We start from the raw sequence: 22,725 nt of genomic DNA on the forward strand, positions 1-22,725 counted from the left end.
TGGGTACCCAAACACAAGTCTTTGATCCGTTGTGTTTGCCCCAACATACTTGGCAACTACCTTGCCGGATTTGTTAGTTAAAACATAAAATGCATCAAAAGTTTTAAATGAAATGTTAGAATCATTTGATGCAATAGGAGTTTTCTTCTTAGGCAATTTAGCACGGGTTGATTGCCTAGAGCTAGATGTCTCACCCTTATACATAAAAGCATGATTAGGGCTAGAGTTAGACTTCCTAGAGTGAATTCTCCTAATTTTGTGCTCGGGATAACCGGCAGGGTAGAAAATGTAACCCTCGTTATCCTGAGGCATGGAAGCCTTGCCCTTAACAAAGTTAGACAATCTTTTAGGAGGGGCATTAAGTTTGACATTGTCTCCCTTTTGGAAGCCAATGCCATCCTTGATGCTAGGGCGTCTCCCACTATAAAACATGCTTCCAGCAAATTTAAATTTTTCATTTTCTAAGTCATGCTCATTAATCTTAGCATTAAGTTGAGCTATGTGATCATTTTGTTTCTTAATTAAGGATAGGTGATCATGAATAGCATCAACATTAACATCTCTACATCTAGTACAAAGGGAAACATGCTCAACGGTAGATGTAGAGGGTTTGCAAGTTTTTAGTTCAACAATCTTAGCATGTAAAATGTCATTTTGACTTCTAAGATTGGATATGGTAATATTGCAAACATCTAAGTCCTTAGCCTTTGCAGTTAAATTTTCATTTTTGTTTCTAAGGCTAGCAAGAGAAACATTCAATTCTTCAATCTTAGCAAGTAAACTAACATTATCATCTCTAAGATTGGAAATTGAATCATCACAAACATTTGAATCAACCTTAGGAATTAATCTAGCATTGTCATTTTTAAGGTTGGCAATAATATCATGGCAAGTGCTTAGCTCACTAGATAATTTTTCACATTTTTCTACTTCTAGAGCATAAGCATTTTTAACCTTAACATGCTTCTTATTTTCCTTAATTAGGAAGTCCTCTTGGGAATCCAAGAGTTCATCCTTCCATGAATAGCACTAATTAATTCATTTAATTTTTCCTTTTATTGCATGTTTAGGTTGGCAAAAAGGGTGCGCAAATTATCCTCCTCATCACTAGAATTATCTTCATCACTAGAGGATGCATATTTAGTGGAGGATCTTGATTTTACCTTCTTCCTTTTGCCGTCCTTTGCCATGAGGCACTTGTGGCCGACGTTTGGGAAGAGGAGCCCTTTGGTGACGGCGATGTTTGCGGCGTCCTCGTCGGAGTAGGAGTCGGTGGAGCTCTCGTCGGAGTTCCACTCGCGGCACACGTGGGCATCGCCGCCCTTCTTCTTGTAGTATCTCTTCTTTTCTTTCCTCTTGCCCTTCTTGTCGTTATCCCTGTCACTATCACTTGATAATGGACATTTTGCAATAAAGTGACCGGGCTTACCACACTTGTAGCACACTTTCTTGGAGCAGGATTTGTAGTCCTTCCCCCTCCTTTGCTTGAGGATTTGGTGGAAGCTCTTGATGATGAGCGCCATCTCCTCATTGTCGAGCTTGGAGGCGTCAATGGGGAGTCTACTTGATGTAGACTCTTCCTTCTTCTCCTCTGTCGCTTTGAATGCGACCGGTTGTGCTTCGGGCGTGGAGGGGCCATCTTGCTCGATGATTTTCTTTGAGCCTTTGATCATCAACTCAAAGCTCACAAATTTTCCTATTACTTCCTCGGGAGACATTAGTGTGTATCTAGGATCACCACGTATTAATTGAACTTGCGTAGGGTTAAGAAAAACGAGTGATCTAAGAATAACCTTGATCATTTCATGGTCATCCCATTTTTTGCTCCCGAGGTTGCGCACTTGATTGACCAAGGTCTTTAGCCGGTTGTACATGGCTTGAGGGTCCTTGCCTTGGTTGAGTCGGAACCGACCGAGCTCCCCCTCGATCGTCTCCCGCTTGGTGATTTTGGTCACCTCATCTCCTTCGTGCGCGGTCTTAAGTACGTCCCAAATCTCCTTGGCGCTCTTTAACCCTTGCACCTTGTTATACTCCTCTCGACTTAGAGAGGCGAGGAGTATAGTGGTGGCTTGGGAGTTGAAGTGTCGGATTTGGGCGACCTTGTCCGAATCAATCTCAACAACATCCCAAATGCTAGTGTGGAGTGAGGTTAGATGATGCCTCATTTTATCACTCCACATATTATAATATTCACCATCAAACATAGGTGGTTTGCCTAATGGGACGGAAAGTAATGGAGTACGTTTTGAAATGCGAGGGTAGCATAGGGGGATCTTACTAAACTTCTTGCGCTCATGGCGCTTGGAAGTTACGGACGGCGTGTCGGAGCCAGAGGTGGATGGCAACAAAGAGTCGGTCTCGTAGTAGACCACCTTCTTCATCATCTTCTTCTTGCCACCGCTCCGACGCGACTTGTTGTGTGAAGGGGATCCCTTCACCTTGTTGGCGGACTCCTGAGAGCACCTAGAGGGGGGGGGTGAATAGGTGATCCTGTAAAAGTTCAAAACTTAAGCCACAAAAACTTGTTAAGGGTTAGCACAAGTATGGCCAAGTGGCTAGAGAGAACTCAAAACACGATAACCACAAGAAAGCAATCACAGAGTTGACACGGTGGTTATCCCGTGGTTCGGCCAAGTACAAAACTTGCCTACTCCACGTTGTGGCGTCCCAACGGACGAGAGTTGCACTCAACTCCTCTCAAGTGATCCAATGATCAACTTGAATACCACGGTGTTTTTCTTTCCTTTGATCTTTTCCCGTTTGCGAGGAATCTCCACAACTTGGAGTCTCTCGCCCTTACAATTGAGTTCACAAAGAAATACGGAGTAAGGTGGGAATGAGCAACGCACACAAGACTCGAAAATCAGAGCAACAACACGCACACAAGTCGCAACAAGAGCTCGCAACGCAACACAAAGAGTTCACAACTCCACAAGAGCTCTATATGCTATCACAATGAAACGAATGCGTGAGATTGATGTCTTGGTGCTTAGAAGAGTTGTAGGAATGCTTGGTGTACTCCTCCATGCGCCTAGGGGTCCCTTTTATAGCCCCAAGGCAGCTAGGAGCCATTGAGAACACATCTGGAAGGCTATCCTTGCCTTCTGTCGTCGGGCGCACCGGACAGTCCGGTGCACACCGGACACTGTCCGGTGCCCGATTTGTTTCCTTAAACAGCGCATCCGACCGTTGCTGTCAGAGTCAGATCTGCGCACAGTTGGCGCACCGGACATGTCCGGTGCACACCGGACAGTCCGGTGCTTCCTTCCGACCGTTGGCTCGGCCACGTGTCGCGCGCCGATCGCGCGGCCGACCGTTGGCCCGGCCGACCGTTGGCTCACCGGACAGTCCGGTGCACACCGGACAGTCCGGTGAATTTTAGCCGAAGTCGCCGGAGAAAAAACCCGAGAGCGGCCTCTTCGACCGAGGCAGCCTGGCGCACCGGACACTGTCCGGTGCACCACCGGACACTGTCCGGTGCACCACCGGACAGTCCGGTGCCCCAGACCGAAACAGCCCCTTGGCTGCACACAGCCAAGTCTTCTCTTCTTCTTCTTCTTTTTGTTTCTAACACTTAGACAAATATATTAGTACACAAAACCAATGTACTAAGGCTTAGAAACATACCTTTACTTGTGATTTGCAACTTGTCCATCCATGGGCATATTTTCACATTTTGGCACCTGTGTTTGCACTTAATCACCAAAATACTTAGAAATGGCCCAAGGGCACATTTCCCTTTCAATCTCCCCCTTTTTGGTGATTTATGCCAACACAACATAAAGCAACTAGAACAAGTGCAAAATCACTTCAAATAAAAACTCAAATTGGTTTTGATTCAATTTTGGCATATATGGATCATCCTTTGCCACCACTTGGTTTGTTTTTGCAAATCAAATTCAAATCTCTATCTCTAAGTCAAACACACATGTTGAAGTATAAAGAGAGTCATTCCAAAAGAGATTGATCAAAGATTTCAAAAACTCCCCCTATTTCCCATAATCAATACTTCTCCCCACAAGAAGTCAACTTTTGACAAAAGAGACAATAAGAGACAATAAAAGCTTTTGACAAAACAAAAACTCTATTCTACTATTTTCAAAATCTCTCAAGTGGTAGCTGATCCATTTATCGCTTTGGCCTTTATTTTCTCCCCCTTTGGCATCAAGCACCAAAACGGGATCAATCTTGGCCCTTTAACCCCATTGCCTCACCAAAGTCTTTAATTAAGAGCAAATGGCAATAAGATTTCATGAGATGAACTTGGAATTAGTTACCCTCTCATCGGAGTGCAGTGGAAGTCGTTCATGGTCCAAGTCCACCTTTTCCCTTTCAATCCTCCTTCGAGACTCAATCAAGCAAACTCAAGCAAATGGTTAGTCTCGAAGGGTCAAGTTGTGACACATCTCCCCCTAAACATGTGCATCACTTTGCAACGGACTTGTGAGGTCCAGGGAGTGTTGGTACAACTGGAGCACCATAATAAGCAACAAAATGCAGAATGAACCTGATCAAATGCATAAACACATGTATGCTACAATTCAATCCAAGTTCCGCGAATCTAAGACATTTAGCTCACTACGCAGCCTGCAAAAGGTCTTCTCATCTAGAGGCTTGGTAAAGATATCGGCTAGCTGGTTCTCGGTGCTAACATGAAACACTTCGATATCTCCCTTTTGCTGGTGGTCTCTCAAAAAGTGATGCCGGATGTCTATGTGCTTTGTGCGGCTGTGCTCAACAGGATTTTCCGCCATGCGGATAGCACTCTCATTGTCACATAGGAGTGGGACTTTGCTCAGATTGTAGCCAAAGTCCCGGAGGGTTTGCCTCATCCAAAGTAGTTGCGCGCAACACTGACCTGCGGCAACGTACTCGGCCTCAGCGGTGGATAGGGCAACGGATGTTTGTTTCTTAGAGTTCCATGACACCAGGGACCTTCCTAAGAATTGGCACGTCCCCGATGTACTCTTCCTATCGACCTTACATCCAGCATAGTCGGAGTCTGAGTATCCAACTAAGTCAAAGGTAGACCCCTTTGGATACCAGAGCCCGAAGCAAGGCGTAGCAACCAAATATCTAAGAATTCGCTTCACCGCCACTAAGTGACACTCCTTAGGATCGGATTGAAATCTAGCATACATGCATACGCTAAGCATAATATCCGGTCTACTAGCACATAAGTAAAGCAAAGAACCTATCATTGACCGGTATGCTTTTTGATCAACGGACTTACCTCCTTTGTTGAGGTCGGTGTGTCCGTCGGTCCCCATCGGAGTCTTGGCGGGCTTGGCGTCCTTCATCCCAAACCGCTTTAGCAGATCTTGCGTGTACTTCGTTTGGGAGATGAAGGTGCCGTCCTTGAGTTGCTTCACTTGGAACCCAAGGAAGTAGTTCAACTCGCCCATCATCGACATCTCGAATTTCTGCGTCATCACCCTGCTAAACTCTTCACAAGACTTTTGGTTAGTAGAACCAAATATTATGTCATCGACATAAATTTGGCACACAAACAAATCACCATCGCATGTCTTTGTAAAAAGAGTTGGATCGGCTTTCCCAACCTTGAAAGCATTAGCAATTAAAAAGTCTCTAAGGCATTCATACCATGCTCTTGGGGCTTGCTTAAGTCCATAGAGCGCCTTAGAGAGCTTACACACATGGTCGGGGTACCGTTCATCCTCAAAGCCAGGGGGTTGCTCTACGTACACCTCCTCCTTGATTGGCCCATTAAGGAAAGCGCTCTTCACATCCATTTGGTACAACCTGAAAGAATGGTGAGCGGCATATGCTAGCAAAATACGAATGGACTCTAGCCTAGCCACAGGAGCAAAAGTCTCCTCAAAGTCCAAACCTGCGACTTGGGCATAACCTTTTGCCACAAGTCGAGCCTTGTTCCTCGTCACCACCCCGTGCTCGTCCTGTTTGTTGCGGAACACCCACTTGGTTCCCACAACATTTTGCTTGGGACGAGGCACCAGTGTCCAAACTTCATTGCGCTTGAAGTTGTTTAGCTCCTCTTGCATGGCCAACACCCAGTCCGGATCTAGCAAGGCCTCTTCTACCCTGAAAGGCTCAATAGAAGAGACAAAAGAGTAATGTTCACAAAAATTAACTAATCGAGACCGAGTAGTTACTCCCTTGCTAATGTCACCCAGCATTTGGTCGACGGGATGATCCCTTTGGATCGTCGCTCGAACTTGGGTTGGAGGTACCGGTTGCGCTTCTTCCTCCATCACGTGATCATCTAGTGCTCCCCCTTGATCACACGCCTCCTTTTGATGAACCTGTTCATCATCTTGAGTCGAGGGATGCACCATAGTTGAGGAAGAAGGTTGATCTCGTTCATCTTGTTCCTGTGGCCATACTACTCCAATCGCCATGGTCCGTATAGCGGCCGTCGGAACATCTTCTTCATCTACATCATCACAATCAACAACTTGCTCTCTTGGAGAGCCATTAGTCTCATCAAATACAACGTCGCTAGAGACTTCAACCAAACCCGATGATTTGTTGAAGACTCTATACGCCTTTGTATTTGAGCCATAACCTAATAAAAACCCTTCTACAGCTTTGGGAGCAAACTTAGAATTTCTACCCTTCTTCACTAGAATGTAGCATTTACTCCCAAATACACGAAAGTACGATACATTGGGTTTGTTACCGGTTAGTAGCTCATACGACGTCTTCTTGAGGAGGCGATGAAGGTAGACCCTGTTGATGGCGTGGCAAGCAGTGTTAACGGCTTCCGTCCAAAAGCACTCGGGGGTCTTGAACTCTCCTAGCATCGTCCTCGCCATGTCGATGAGCGTCCTGTTCTTCCTCTCTACCACACCATTTTGCTGTGGTGTGTAGGGAGCGGAGAACTCGTGCTTGATCCCTTCATCTTCAAGGAACTCCTCCACTTGAAGGTTCTTGAACTCGGATCCGTTGTCGCTCCTTATCTTCTTCACCTTGAGCTCAAACTCATTTTGAGCTCTCCTGAGAAAGCGCTTGAGGGTCCCTTGGGTTTCAGACTTGTCCTGCAAAAAGAACACCCAAGTGAAGCGAGAAAAATCATCTACAATAACTAGACCATACTTACTCCCTCCTATGCTCAGATAGGCGACAGGTCCGAAGAGGTCCATATGCAGCAGCTCTAGGGGTCTTGAAGTGGTCATCACGTTCTTGCTGTGATGTGCTCCTCCCACTTGTTTACCTGCTTGACAAGCTGCACAAGGTCTATCTTTTTCGAAATGCACGTTAGTCAAACCTATCACGTGTTCTCCCTTTAGAAGCTTGTGAAGGTTCTTAATCCCCACATGTGCTAAGCGGCGATGCCACAGCCAGCCCATGCAAGTCTTAGCCATTAAGCATGCATCTAGACCGGCCTCTTCTTTTGCAAAATCAACTAAATAAAGTTTGCCGTCTAATACACCCTTAAAAGCTAGTGAACCATCACTTCTTCTAAAAACAGACACATCTACATTTGTAAACAGACAGTTATATCCCATATTGCACAATTGACTAACAGATAGTAAATTATATCCTAGTGACTCTACTAAAAACACATTAGAGATAGAGTGCTCATTAGAAATTGCAATTTTACCTAACCCTTTTACCTTGCCTTGATTCCCATCACCGAATACAATTGAATCTTGGGAATCCTTATTTCTGACGTAGGAGGTGAACATCTTCTTCTCCCCCGTCATATGGTTTGTGCATCCGCTGTCGATAATCCAGCTTGAACCCCCGGATGCATAAACCTGCAAGGCAAATTTAGGCTTGGGTTTTAGGTACCCAACTCATGTTGGGTCCTACAAGGTTAGCACAAATATCTTTAGGGACCCAAATGCAAGTTTTGTCTCCCTTGCATTTTGCCCCTAACTTCCTAGCAATTATTTTTCTACCCTTTCTACAAATTGCAAATGAAGTATTCAAAGCACAATAAATTGTAGAAGGTTCATTCACTACTTTCCTAGGAGCATGAATAACATTCTTTCTAGACACATGATGAATAGCATTTCTCCTAGACATATTTCTACCATGCATATAGGAAGAACTAGAAGCAAACATGGCATGAGAGTCAAAATCATCAAAAGCATTATAACTCCTATAAGCATTTCTAGTTTGTCTCCTATCATAATACATAAAGGCATGGTTCTTTTGCACATTACTAGCCATAGGGGCCTTCCCTTTCTCCTTGGCGGGAATGGGAGCCTTATGGCTTGTTAAGTTCTTAGCTTCTCTCTTGAAGCCAAGTCCATCCTTAATTGAGGGGTGTCTACCAATTGTGTAGGCATCCCTTGCAAATTTTAGCTTATCGAAATCATTCTTGCTAGTCTTAAGTTGAGCATTAAGACTAGCTAGTTCATCATTAAGCTTGGAAATTGAAACTAGGTGTTCACTACAAGCATCAATGTCAAAATCTTTACACCTAGTACAAATTTCAACATGTTCTACACAAGAATTGGATTTATTTGCTACTTCTAATTTAGCATTTAAATCATTGTTGACACCTTTCAAAGTAGAAATGGTTTCATGACAAGTAGATAGTTCAAAAGAAAGCATTTCATTTCTTTTAACTTCTAAAGCATAGGATTTTTGTGCCTCAACAAATTTATCATGCTCTTCATACAACAAATCCTCTTGCTTTTCTAAAAGTATATTCTTTTCATTCAAGGCATCAATTAATTCATTAATTTTGTCTATCTTAGATCTATCTAAGCCCTTGAACAAACATGAATAATCTACTTCATCCTCATCACTAGATTCGTCCTCACTTGAAGAAGCATAGGTAGAGTTGCGAGTACATACCTTCTTCTCCCTTGCCATAAGGCATGTGTGACGCTCGTTGGGGAAGAGGATTGATTTGTTGAAGGCGGTGGCGGCGAGTCCTTCATTGTCGGAGTCGGACGAGGAGCAATCCGAGTCCCACTCCTTGCCTAGATGCGCCTCGCCCTTTGCCTTCTTGTAATGCTTCTTCTTTTCCCTCTTGTTTCCCTTTTTCTGGTCACTATCATTATCGGGACAGTTAGCAATAAAATGACCAAGCTTACCGCATTTGAAGCATGATCGCTTCCCCTTGGTCTTAGTCTTGCTCGGCTGTCCATTGCGACCCTTTAGCACCGTCTTGAATCTCTTGATAATGAGGGCCATTTCTTCTTCATTAAGTCCGGCCGCCTCAATTTGCGCCACCTTGCTGGGTAGCGCCTCCTTGTTCCCTGTGGCTTTGAGAGCAAAAGGTTGCGGCTCGTTGATCGGTCCATTCAAGGCGTCGTCCACATACCTTGCCTCCTTGATCATCATTCGCCCGCTGACGAATTTTCCTAGGACTTCTTCGGGCGACATTTTGGTGTACCTGGGATTCTCACGAATATTATTCACCAAATGAGGATCAAGAACGGTAAAGGACCTGAGCATTAGTCGGACGACGTCGTGGTCCGTCCATCGCGTGCTTCCGTAGCTCCTTATTTTGTTGATAAGGGTCTTGAGCTGGTTGTATGTCTGAGTTGGCTCCTCGCCCCTTATCATCGCGAACCGTCCAAGCTCGCCCTCCACCAACTCCATTTTGGTGAGCAAGGTAGCGTCATTTCCCTCATGAGAGATCTTGAGGGTATCCCAGATTTGCTTGGCGTTATCCAAGCCACTCACTTTATTATATTCATCCCTGCACAATGAGGCTAGAAGAACAGTAGTAGCTTGTGCATTCTTATGGATTTGCTCATTAATGAATATGGGACTATCCGAACTATTAAAGTGCATTCCACTATCTACAATCTCCCATATGCTAGGATGGAGAGAGAATAGGTGACTACGCATTTTGTGGCTCCAAAATCCGTAGTCCTCCCCATCAAAGTGTGGGGGCTTGCCGAGTGGAATGGAAAGCAAATGTGAATTTGAACTTTGCGGAATACGAGAGTAGTCAAAAGAAAAGTTAGAATTAACCGGTTTCCTTTGTTTGTCGTGGTCGTCGTCCTTTTGGGAAGAAGAGGACTCATCGCTGTCGTAGTAGACGATCTCCTTGATGCGTCTTGTCTTCTTCTTCTTCCCATCTCTTCGCTTGTGGCCCGAGCCCGAGTCATTGGACTTGTCATCCCTTGGCTCGTTGATGAAGGACTCCTTCTCCTTGTCGTTGATCACAATTCCCTTCCCCTTAGGATCCATCTCTTCGGGCGGTTAGTCCCTTTCTTGAAGAGAACGGCTCTGATACCAATTGAGAGCACCTAGAGGGGGGGGGGGTGAATAGGTGATCCTGTAAAAGTTCAAAACTTAAGCCACAAAAACTTGTTAAGGGTTAGCACAAGTATGGCCAAGTGGCTAGAGAGAACTCAAAACACGATAACCACAAGAAAGCAATCACAGAGTTGACACGGTGGTTATCCCGTGGTTCGGCCAAGTACAAAACTTGCCTACTCCACGTTGTGGCGTCCCAACGGACGAGAGTTGCACTCAACTCCTCTCAAGTGATCCAATGATCAACTTGAATACCACGGTGTTTTTCTTTCCTTTGATCTTTTCCCGTTTGCGAGGAATCTCCACAACTTGGAGTCTCTCGCCCTTACAATTGAGTTCACAAAGAAATACGGAGTAAGGTGGGAATGAGCAACGCACACAAGACTCGAAAATCAGAGCAACAACACGCACACAAGTCGCAACAAGAGCTCGCAACGCAACACAAAGAGTTCACAACTCCACAAGAGCTCTATATGCTATCACAATGAAACGAATGCGTGAGATTGATGTCTTGGTGCTTAGAAGAGTTGTAGGAATGCTTGGTGTACTCCTCCATGCGCCTAGGGGTCCCTTTTATAGCCCCAAGGCAGCTAGGAGCCGTTGAGAACACATCTGGAAGGCTATCCTTGCCTTCTGTCGTCGGGCGCACCGGACAGTCTGGTGCACACCGGACACTGTCCGGTGCCCGATTTGTTTCCTTAAACAGCGCATCCGACCGTTGCTGTCAGAGTCAGATCTGCGCACAGTTGGCGCACCGGACATGTCCGGTGCACACCGGACAGTCCGGTGCTTCCTTCCGACCGTTGGCTCGGCCACGTGTCGCGCGCCGATCGCGCGGCCGACCGTTGGCCCGGCCGACCGTTGGCTCACCGGACAGTCCGGTGCACACCGGACAGTCCGGTGAATTTTAGCCGAAGTCGCCGGAGAAAAAACCCGAGAGCGGCCTCTTCGACCGAGGCAGCCTGGCGCACCGGACACTGTCCGGTGCACCACCGGACACTGTCCGGTGCACCACCGGACAGTCCGGTGCCCCAGACCGAAACAGCCCCTTGGCTGCACACAGCCAAGTCTTCTCTTCTTCTTCTTCTTTCTGTTTCTAACACTTAGACAAATATATTAGTACACAAAACCAATGTACTAAGGCTTAGAAACATACCTTTACTTGTGATTTGCAACTTGTCCATCCATGGGCATATTTTCACATTTTGGCACCTGTGTTTGCACTTAATCACCAAAATACTTAGAAATGGCCCAAGGGCACATTTCCCTTTCAACTCCCCGGATGGAGCCTTCCCATGGCTTGTAGCGGGCTTCTCGCTGGTCCCGGTCTCCCTCTTGGCGGATGCTCCCGACATCACTTCAAGCTGTTAGGCTCTAATGAAGCACCTCCTCTGATACCAATTGAAAGTCGCCTAGAGGGGGGGGGGGGTGAATAGGGCGAATCTAAAATTTATAAAATTAAGCACAACTACAAGCCGGGTTAGCGTTAGAAATATGAACGAGTCCGAGAGAGAGGGTGAAAAACAAATCGTGGGCAAATAAAGAGTGAGACATGATGATTTGTTTTACCGAGGTTCGGTTCTTGCAAACCTACTCCCCGTTGAGGTGGTCACAAAGACCGGGTCTCTTTCAACCCTTTCCCTCTCTCAAACGGTCACTTAGACCGAGTGAGCTTCTCTTCTCAATCAAACAGGACACAAAGTCCCCGCAAGGACCACCACACAATTGGTGTCTCTTGCCTCGGTTACAATTGAGTTGATCACAAGAAAGAATGAGAAAAAGAAGCAATCCAAGCGCAAGAGCTCAAATGAACACAAGTCACTCTCTCACAAGTCACTAATTGATTTGGAATGAGCTAAGGACTTGGGAGAGGATTTGATCTCTTTGGTGTGTCTTGTATTGAATGCTATAGCTCTTGTAAGGTGTGGGAAGTCAGAAAACTTGGATGCAATGAATGTGGGGTGGTTGGGGTATTTATAGCCCCAACCACCAAAAGTGGTCGTTGGGAGGCTGTCTGTCGCATGGCGCATCGGACAGTCTGGTGCGCCACCGGACACCGTTCGGTGCGCCAGCCATGTCACCCGACCGTTAGGGTTCAACCATTGGAGCTTCTGTCTTCTGGGCCACCGGACAGTCCGGTGGTGCACCGGACAGGTTCTGTAGACTGTCCGATGCGCCTTTTGGCGCGAGCCTGACATCTGCGTGCACTATAGCGCATTGAATGCTGTTGCAGGCGACCGTTGGCGCGGAGGTAGTCGTTGCTCCGCTGGCACACCGGACACTGTCCGGTGCTTCATCGGACAGTCCGGTGAATTATAGCGGAGCGGCCTCTAGAATTCCCGAAGGTGAGCAGTTCGGAGTTGGAGTCCCTGGTGCACCGGACAGTCCGGTGGCACACCGGACAGTCCGGTGCGCCAGACTAGGGCACACTTCGGCTGACTTTAGCTCTCTATCTTTGAATCCTTTTTTGGTCTTTTTATTGGTTTGTTGTGAACCTTTGGCACCTGTAGAACTCATAATCTAGAGCAAACTAGTTAGTCCAATTAATTGTGTTGAGCAATTCAACCACCAAAATCAATTAGGAAAAAGGTGTAAGCCTAATTCCCTTTCAAGTGGTCACCCTGAGTTAAGTAAGCATGAGCATGTCACACCGCCTTAAGTCGCCGCCGACTTAAGCCAATTGCTCCGTTAGTAGGGTATAGTGGTCACCCTGAGTTAAGTAAGCGTGAGCATGTCACACCGCCTTAAGTCACCGCCGACTTAAGCCGATTCCTCCGTTAGTAGCGTATAGTGGTCACCCTGAGTTAAGTAAGCGTGAGCATGTCACACCGCCTTAAGTCGCCGCCAACTTAAGCCGATTGCTACGTTAGTAGGGTATAGTGGTCACCCTGAGTTAAGTAGGCGTGCAGATTGACAATAGTTTGAGTGCCTTTGAGAATGAAGTCTTTTTATTGATGGTGTATTTTCCAATTACAGAATACAATGCTGCCCCGATAGCTTTTGAAATCTAGCTAGGTGTAAAACTTCTTGAGATGCTCTATATTTCATGAGTTCCCTATTTCTGTGCCATCCATTTGAGTAAGACGATATGATCCAGGCCGAGTGATTTCTGCTACTATGAATGGTCCTTCCCATAGTGGTGACAATTTGTGCCGTCCTCCCCCCGTTAGAATTCGGCGGAGGACAAGATCTCCCACTGGGAAGGATCGATGCCGTATAGCCTTATCATGATAGCGCCTTAGAGTTTGCTGGTACCTGGCTGACTGAATCACTGTATTCAATCGTTCTTCTTCCAGTATATCAACATCCTCCAGTCTAGTGGCCTCGGTTTCAGCTATGTTTTCAAAGATGCGTCTTGGTGCCCCAAACTTGAGATCAGCAGGTAGCACTGCTTCCGAACCATAGATCATAAAGAAGGGAGTGTTTCCATGCAAAGCTCTGCTAGGTTGAGTTCTTAGGCTCCAGACCACATACGACAACTCTCTAATCCACTTTCCTGCAAACTTTTCATTCTTATCGAAGACTTTCTTTCTGAGTGCTTCTAATATCATTCCATTAGTTCTTTCTACCTGCCCGTTGGCTCTTGGGTGTGCTACTGATGCATATTTGATCTCAATGCTTCTTTGTTCGCAGAAATCAAAGAACTCCGAACTAGTGAAATTGGATCCCAGGTCAGTTATGATGCTATTTGGTATTCCGAACCTGAATATTATGTCTTGTATGAATTCCACTGCCTTAGCCAAAGTCAAAGAAGCAATAGGTTTGTACTCTATCCATTTAGTGAATTTATCAATAGCAACCAGTACATGAGTGTATCCTCCTTGAGCTTTCTTGAAGAGTCCAATCATGTCCAGTCCCCAGCACGCAAACGGCCATGTTACGGGTATGGTTTGCAATTGTTGTGCTGGTAAATGCTGCTGTGTTGATAAGTATTGGCAAGCTTCACACCTCTGGACTAACTCGGCTGCGTCACTCTTTGCTGTTGGCCAGTAGAAACCAGACCTGAAGACCTTCCCAACCAGAGTCCTGGATGCTGCGTGTATCCTGCACTGTCCAGTGTGGATTTCATCTAGCAGTTGCTTCCCTGTAGCCGAAAGAATGCACTTCATGAGGACTCCTGTCGCGCCCCTTCTGTACAATGCTCCCCCAATGAGAGTATAGTGAGCGGATTGCCTTGTGATGCGTTCTGTTGCATTTTTGTCATCCGGCTCCTCTTCATTCTTTATATATCTGATGATTGGCTCTCTCCAGTCATCAAAATCTGACTCTGGTTGGTTCAGAACATTGCACTCTTCTGCCCGATCTAAGGAAATGCTCGGGTGTGGTACCTCTTGGATGAAAACTCCAGGTGGGACCTGAGTCCGACTGGATCCTAATTTTGACAATGCGTCTGCTGCCGCGTTGCGATCTCTCTCCACATGATGGAATTCCAGCCCTTCAAATTTGTCCTCTAGCTTTCGGACGGCCGTGCAGTACTTTCCCATGGAATCATTCGAGCAATCCCACTCTTTGTTTATCTGACTTATGACCACCAGTGAATCTCCATATACCATCAGTCTCTTGATGCCCAATGATATGACAATGTTCAGTCCATGAATCAAAGCTTCATATTCTGCTGCATTATTGGACGCTGAGAATAGTAACTGAAGAGCATATTTGAGTTGTTCACCTCCAGGTGCAATGAAGAGGATTCCTGCGCCTGCCCCCTGCAGCTTTAACGAGCCATCGAAATACATCCGCCATACTTCTGTAGTCTCCGGGTTATCTGGCACTTGTTGCTCGGTCCATTCTGATACGAAGTCAACTAGTGCTTGAGTCTTGATTGCAGTACGAGGTCAAAACTCAATGTCGTGAGCTCCCAGCTCACAGGCCCACTTGACTATTCTTCCGATGGCTTCTTTGTTATGGAGAATATCCCCTATTGGAAATTCAGTGACTACTATGACTTTGTGGTCGTCAAAGTAGTGATGGAGCTTGCGTGCAGTTATAAGTACTGCATACAATAGTTTTTGAACTTGAGGATATTTCTTCTTCGAGGGTCCCAGAACTTCACTGATGAAATAGACGGGATGATGTACTGGATTGCATGTCCTTCTTCTGCTCGCTCGACTACCAACGTGGTGCTCACCACATGAGTCGTGCAAGAGATGTATAACAGCAGATCTTCGACCGGCTGACTCAGTGTGGCTCGGCGCGGCGGCTTTAGCACTGGTGGTGTTGTCAGGAATTTCTTCAGTGCATCTAGAGCTTCCTGAGCCTCTAAAGTTCACTGAAACTTGTCTACCTTCTTGAGCAACTTGTAGAACGGTAGGCCTTTTTCTCCCAACCTTGATATGAACCTGCTTAGAGCTGCCATGCATCCAGTAAGTCTTTGTACTTTCTTCTGTGACCGCGGTGCCTCTATTCTCATGATACCTCGATCTTTTCTGGGTTAGCCTCAATTCCCCGGTGGCTGACAATAAATCCGAGCAATTTTCCTGCTGGTACTCCAAAGACACACTTTTCAGGATTAAGCTTCCATCGATATCGCCGCAGACTATTGAAGACCAGCTGTAAATCTTCAATGAAATTTTCTGAGTTTTCTGTCTTGATCACCACGTCATCCACATAAGCTTCCACACGCTTGCCCCAGTGGTCAGCTAAGCATGTCTAAATGGCTCTCTGGTAAGTCGCTCCAGCGTTTTTGAGGCCAAACGGCATGGAGGTATAACAGAAAGCTCCGAACGGGGTGATGAATGCTGTTTTCTCCTCGTCTTCCTTTGCCAGGCTGATCTGATGATACCCAGAGTAGCAATCCAAGAAAGACAACACAGAACATCCGGCGGTCGAGTCTACCACCTGGTCTATCCTAGGAAGTCTGAAGGGATCCTTCGGACAGTGTTTGTTGAGATCTGTATAGTCGACGCACAGGCGCCAATCCACTTTATTCTTTTTGAGTACAAGAACAGGATTTGCTAACCACTCGAGATGTAGTACTTCTCTAATGAATCCTATCACGACCAAGCGAGCTAGCTCTGCATGGATGGCTTCTCTCTTGTCGGGCGTGAAACGACGTAATTTTTGTCGGATCGGCCTCGCCTGGGGATAGACCTTCAGTTTGTGCTCGACCAGTTCTCTTGGGACTCCCAACATATCCGCAGGTTGCCATGCGAATACGTCTCGGTTATCTTGCAGAAACTAGACGAGCGCGCCTTCCTATTTGTCATCCAGGCTGGAGCTGATGACGGCGGTCTTGCGTTCATCAGCGAACTCGAGGTTGATCCTCTTGGTTTCCTCAGTCGGACGCATAGAGGTCATGGCTTGAGCTTCATTCGCGGGTACTGTGAAGTCCTCCTCAGGCTTTGAGTTCGCCTGTGCAGAAGACACTACTACAAAACATGTTATATGAGACGGTTAATTTTTAGTTCATAAGACGCTTATGAAGTGTCCAAATTTGATGGAGTCGTAAAAGATGTCCCAAATTTAAGATGGTTATAAACCATCTTAAAAGATATTATATAAGACAATTTTTAATTTATAACCGTCTGAAAAAGGTATTTGTTTAAGTCATTTTGTCCGATAAACCGTCTTGAATTAGGTTTTTGTTTAAGACACTGCTTCTAAAGAATTGTAGAGAATACAAACATTATAAGTCATAAAGTATTTATCAAATTGTCTCAAATATCCTACAATAATAGACGATTACAATAGGAAAACCATCTTATTTAGGTGACTAATAATGGACGTTTTAGAAACCGTCTTATTTAGGAGACTGATATTAGACATTTTGGTGACCGTCTTATTAAGATTTAAACGAAATGACTTACACGGCAGTACATTCTTCAATTTATAATCATTTTTCAGATATCACGTTATAATAATTTGAAAGAGAAATATACATACACATATATTGAACAACATTATAATTAATATAATATAAATAAGTATCATTCAATATATCGTAAATAAGCATTGTCAAACAACGCATACATAAGTGTACTCTAAATCTAAACTAAAATACAACTGTTTGCACTAATGTTAAGCCTAACTTTATATGAATTCAAGTCTCCACACTTTTGCGGCCACCAAATTTGAATTCCAATCTATGTTTTCCTGTACAACAAATAGGAGAAAACTAGACATAGCAAAAAGCTCCAAACAGCACGTGGATGGTCTCGAAGCTGCCCTTGTGCTTCTCCCTGTTCTTGATCACTCCTACACGCCCGGTGTTCCTCCCGCCGGTCACCATGACCACGTTGCCGACGTCAAACTTGATGAAGTCCATGATCTTGTTGGTCTCCAGATCGATCTTGATGGTGCCATTTCTGCAAACTTTTAGCTGTACAGAAGGGAGATTGTGTTTGGAGTAAAGAACGACCAACCTCACCACATATGGACTCAAAGAATAACTTTAGATCTGCTTGAGTGACCTGCGTGTATTAAAACATAACCATGACAGAATGAATAACTAGGGGTAGTAGCATGAATGCAGGTACCAAACCTTCTTGTCAATGTTTGTGCGGTAGATAGTCCTTGCACACATTTCACGTTCATCGTCAGACTGCAGAGCACACAAAATAAGTATATATGTCATGTAGGATTGACAACACAACCTTAGTATCTCAGTTTGGAACAGCAGAAATAGGGTGGCAATAGTATGTTTTGTTTGACAGATCATTTTATATTCCTATTTGCCAAAATGCAAAATTCAGTCTGATGAAATCGAAGAAGTCTAGCCTTTTCTAGAAGTGAAGGGCTAGACCCAGTTTCATATATCAGATTTCATTATTCAAGCATGGTGCAAGTATGTTTAGTGCTTTATCAGATAAAATTATCTTATGTACTGGCACTATTGAGAAATGATTAATAATATGATATATGATTAAAAATGTAAATTTACAGACATTAAAACATATACCGAGGCTTTCAAGTTCTCACCCTCCAGATAGACCAAAATATGCTTTTATTTGAGCCACATTCCAATAGGTATTCTCTCCCTTAGATTCCTTAATTGCTTGCTCTAAGAGAGCGCAGGCCGCGATATGTGCTCCTGCTGATTGACCCATCAAGTAGATTCTACGGATTCATCATAAATTCATTTATTAAAAGTTAACAATCAAAATACAAGATCTAAAGTAGAGATGCTCAAAGAACAACTGTAAGTACTACTACTTGCAAACAAATGTCAAAGTATCACTTACTTATTAGGATCCCCTCCAAAGCTAACAACATTGTTACAAATGAATGATATCGCCTCAGAAGCATCACTGACCATGTCGCTTATTGTTCCTTGAGGGAAATTTCTGCCATCCATATTTAAATTTTGCTGATGAAGCAAAAATAAATCATTCAGTCAATACTCAAAATTAATTAAAAAGGTACAGGTTGAAAACATAATGGTGAACTACACATATGTGGTGTATACATCACAAAATTCTTTAAGGCATCAGCACCTGTAATCAATACAAGCTACTATAATTCCTCTCTCTGCTAACTGCCTTCCAAGGAGAGCACCCCAAGCCTTGTAACTAAATATAAGCCACATCAGTAACAAGGAAAGTCGTCATGAATTAACGCTGTAACGTATTATGATTCGTGGAAACTGTCACTTACCCAATGATCCAAGCTCCACCGGTTACGAATGCCACTACTGAACTTGATTTGCTATTATCTTTAGGTATGTACAAATCCAACCTACATAATATCTCTAGATCTACTGTTACAAATGCTCCAGGACGCTATGTAGACATGACTTTATTTAATCTTTACTTACCTATTTCTTGGTTGTTCTCCATAGATTACACTTCTAATAACATGTCTTGAAAAGAAATAGTAGTACCCAACTAGAAACAAACAAAAAAGGGGGTATAAATGTTAGTTGTTAGAACATGTTATGCCGATCATATTTGAACACCATCTATCAGAAGCCTATACGGAAGCAAACTGTTTACCAGGAAAAGGTTTGGAGAAAAATACCCAGGAAAGAGGTAAAGAATATGTAACCACTATATTCCAAGATAAAACTAAATCTCTTATCACACACCTTTTATGAAACCAGGCATGAGTAGAACTGCATAAATAAGGAGTGCAATAAGCTGCGATATCCACCGATAACTAACCCTGAAAAACCACAGAGTATGTTGTAATGAAATGAAGTGAAAAGTATTAAAGATAAGATTACCTAGACACAAACGACGATAGGTATATCAAAGAGAAGCTCACACATTCTCCATCTTCACTCCACCCAGCTTGAACTCTAGTACAACGACAAACCTATGGGAATGTGAAAGATCATCCACTCCCTGCCACAAGACTGTCAGAGTAGAGTAGGAAAGCAAGCCATTATGTCTTAATATAAGCAATGTAAATTGTAATTAGTCAGGACAATCCCTTTTATCAATGGAACAATTGCCATGTATATATCGCTTATTCAGAATTCCAGCTAAGAAAAGAACCCATCTAACGAGTACCGAAGAATAAAGCTACCTCAGACTGGACTCTAGCTGAATAACCTAGTGGTGATAGACCTACAACATTCTGGGCATTCTCCGTTTGCTTTGCAATTGTCAAAATATCTTGGGCTAACGCTATGACTTGCAATAATCACAAAAAATGATGATAAGCATTATAAACACAAGTAACCTCCTAGTAGTATTAAATATGCGCCAGTATTTCAAGATCCAACTTAGATCAGCAGCACCAACAATGAAATTGGTAGGGAATATAATCTCGCTGAATTTAACCACATACTGAAGGAAGCAGTAAAAATAGAATGATGCTCAACTACTGTGTTTTGTAGAGGAAACTTAGGTTGGATGAAACCAATACACAATTTTGTTGATCTCAAGTTAGACTAAGACTAACATTACCTACTTTCTATTGCTGATTAAAACACCATAAGTCCCTAACTGACAGCAGCTTTATGCAATTCTCCATGTCAATATAAAAAATAGAGCAAATCTAATTTATGGACATTGATGGAAGCCGAGCCAAATTTTGTATATGGACAAATTGAGGCGTTTGTTTGGACTCCAGACTCTAACACGACCTAATTCAAATTGTTCTAACCGACGAAGGAAGCGAAGGGTGACCTTCATCTTCCTCTGCCACGACTCGGGTGAGCCTCTTGACCCGTGAAGTCCCATCGATTCTGAATCTGCCGGCGAAACCGACCGGGAATGATGAAGGGGAGGGTCGGAAAGGAGACACCCACCACCTCCTTCCTCCAAGTCAACACCATGACTAAATGAGTACACAAATTCAGTCAGTACTACTAACTGCATAATCACAAATGAGGCAAGATCTGCTCGCTGCCTCGCTCTCGCAGGACTGGTCGACCGTCTGCGGGGTCGAACGGTGGAGGCTGTACCTGACTGTCTGACTACCTGTAGGCTGTGGACGTAGACGTCGAGTGGCCATGGCTGGCCGGCCTGGTCGCTGACGGCCTGACGGGCGAACTGCACTGGGACTGGCAAAGGCGAACTGCAGATTCAGCAGAAGTGCGGGCGTGCGGCGACTGAGACCGGATCACCGCACCGGACCGCGAAGCACGAAGGGGCCCGGGACCGGATCACCTCACCGGAGCGCTGGCGGCTGGTGCTTGGCTGCTTGCCCTTGCTCGAGCTGGGGCCTGGGACTGGGAGGCTGCGCGGGTGGCGGGCGCGGTGTAGGTGCTCCTGGCGGGCGGGCGGAGGGGGCGGTGCTCCTGGCAGCGGGCGTGGTGCTCCTGGCGGCGGAGTGGCGGCTGGCTCCTGGCTGTGGCTGGTGCCAGCTTTCCCTTGCAGGCTTGCAGGTTGCAGCCTTGCTCGAGCTGGGGGCTGGGGCTGTCCGTGCCTCCGTGGGCCGTGGCTGCCTGCCTGGCAGCGCTGGACGCCTGGGCGGGGCGTGCCGCACTACCGCGTGAGGAATGTGGGTGGGCCTGTGGCCCGCCTATCATACAGATTAGCAGAAGTAGACCCAATCCGGGTACCCGCCCGAGTGGTACCCGTATCCTACCCGGGATTTTCGGGTACTGACCGGATATTAGTGATTCCGTATCCTACCCGTATCCGAGGTTCAATATTTGTGTAGTACCCGTACCCGTCCCGACAAAAAAATACCCGTATTCGCATCCGAAATTTCGTTCCGTTTTCGTACCCGTATTCGGTACCCGTTCCGGGTACCCGTCCCATTTTCATCCCTAGGCGACGGCGGCGCAGAGCAAAGGTTTTGCCGCTAGGGTTTTAATTCGAGTGGACTGGGAAATTTTGTCATCTTGGCATCTTTTTCATTTTAGACCTCTTCAAGTCTTCATTGGCATCGGTGCTTCGATGGCGGTCTCGACTCTCGACTTGCAGAAAATTGGAAGCATGCCCCCTCGAGAGTTTCGCGGTGCCAGCAGGTGTGGGCTTGGAGATGAGCTATAAGGTCAGCCCAACTCTTTGGTGAACAACCACTAGTGGCTCGTTAAACACTTTACGGCCCATGTAACTCCTTGAATTGGACTACCGGGTAGGGTGGTACGCGATCTAAATGATTCTTCACAAAAGGGTAAAGTCATAAATAAATTTTAGTTTAAAAATAAATATAAATAAGGTCTGATTCGATCCTTAAATCTTATAGTGTAAAATTTAGAGCTCATTGTCACATCTACTACCGGGACGTCAGGTCCCGTGGGAACTGAACTCCGGTTTCCCTCGTAAAAATACTAGTTGGTTACCTGTGCGTTGCGACGGCTTACAACGGGCCTGTTTGGTTTAGCTTTTTTCTGACCAGCTTTTCTGAAAATCTGGCTGCGGGGAGAATCTGGCTGTGGGGAGAATCTGAGTATCATTACGATTACGTGTGGAGGAAGATAAAGTTGTTCATAGGGCTCATGATCTAGAAAGTGATGGATTCCTACTATTACAATGACTCAACCGATTATGTGTTTATGTTGATTTTGGATGGTTTTTGCCCCAACGAATTTTATAGAAGCTGGCTGAAAAGCTGAGCGTTTGGCAGTCCGCAGCAGCTTTTGGTGGCCAGAAGCTGCCAGAAGCCGAAACAAACAGGCCCAACAATACCCACGTAAACTATCCACCAAAAAAATTCAATATTTTTTATTGATTGTCTCCGCTCTCCGTATAATATTTTTTTGATTTGGCTAACTGATGTTATTGTTTACTCCATGCAATATGTCTTGGCACAACACGGCCAATAAATTGAGCGATTAGAAAAGAGTTCACAACGACTAACTGAACGAACAGACATTATAAATGATATAATTGCACAATATAAGACGGTTTTATGTTTACACGTTTTTTCACAATATGTCTTATCAGAAATATCATACGAGACAGTTTTATGTTTACAAGTTTTTAGTATACTCACTAACATCTAAGACAATTTTGTATAGTCTAGATGACTCTAATAATATCTTTATTTGAGATGGTTTCATATACAGAAGTGTCTATTATACTAACCAAAATAAAAGACACTTCTTGTAAACTTAATGTCTCAAAAGGTATATTTATTTGAGACGGTTTTCAAAATCAAACTGTATTAAATCAATAT

General features: G+C 44.9%; 1 long non-coding RNA gene and 2 pseudogenes across 3 annotated transcripts; all 3 read right to left on the minus strand.

Annotated features, from left to right (window-relative positions):
• Nucleotides 1-17,293: 17,293 nt before the first annotated feature.
• LOC118472920 (uncharacterized) lies at nucleotides 17,294-17,753 on the minus strand. The gene is made up of 2 exons (XR_004851393.1): nucleotides 17,693-17,753; nucleotides 17,294-17,621 (listed from the first exon to the last, which is right to left on the minus strand). It is a non-coding gene; the product is annotated as an uncharacterized lncRNA (long non-coding RNA).
• Nucleotides 17,754-18,146: 393 nt separating this feature from the next.
• LOC103633854 (uncharacterized) lies at nucleotides 18,147-18,720 on the minus strand (annotated as a pseudogene). Its single transcript, XR_002263806.1, has 3 exons — nucleotides 18,645-18,720; nucleotides 18,393-18,494; nucleotides 18,147-18,267 (listed from the first exon to the last, which is right to left on the minus strand). The product of XR_002263806.1 is annotated as an uncharacterized protein (transcript).
• Nucleotides 18,721-18,862: 142 nt separating this feature from the next.
• Nucleotides 18,863-19,315, minus strand: LOC109940979 (uncharacterized; annotated as a pseudogene). Its single transcript, XR_002263807.1, has 3 exons — nucleotides 19,235-19,315; nucleotides 18,965-19,034; nucleotides 18,863-18,885 (listed from the first exon to the last, which is right to left on the minus strand). The product of XR_002263807.1 is annotated as an uncharacterized protein (transcript).
• Nucleotides 19,316-22,725: the final 3,410 nt, after the last annotated feature.

The sequence above is a fragment of the Zea mays genome, chromosome 7 (genome assembly GCF_902167145.1).
Source record: "Zea mays cultivar B73 chromosome 7, Zm-B73-REFERENCE-NAM-5.0, whole genome shotgun sequence".
NCBI lineage: Eukaryota > Viridiplantae > Streptophyta > Magnoliopsida > Poales > Poaceae > Zea > Zea mays.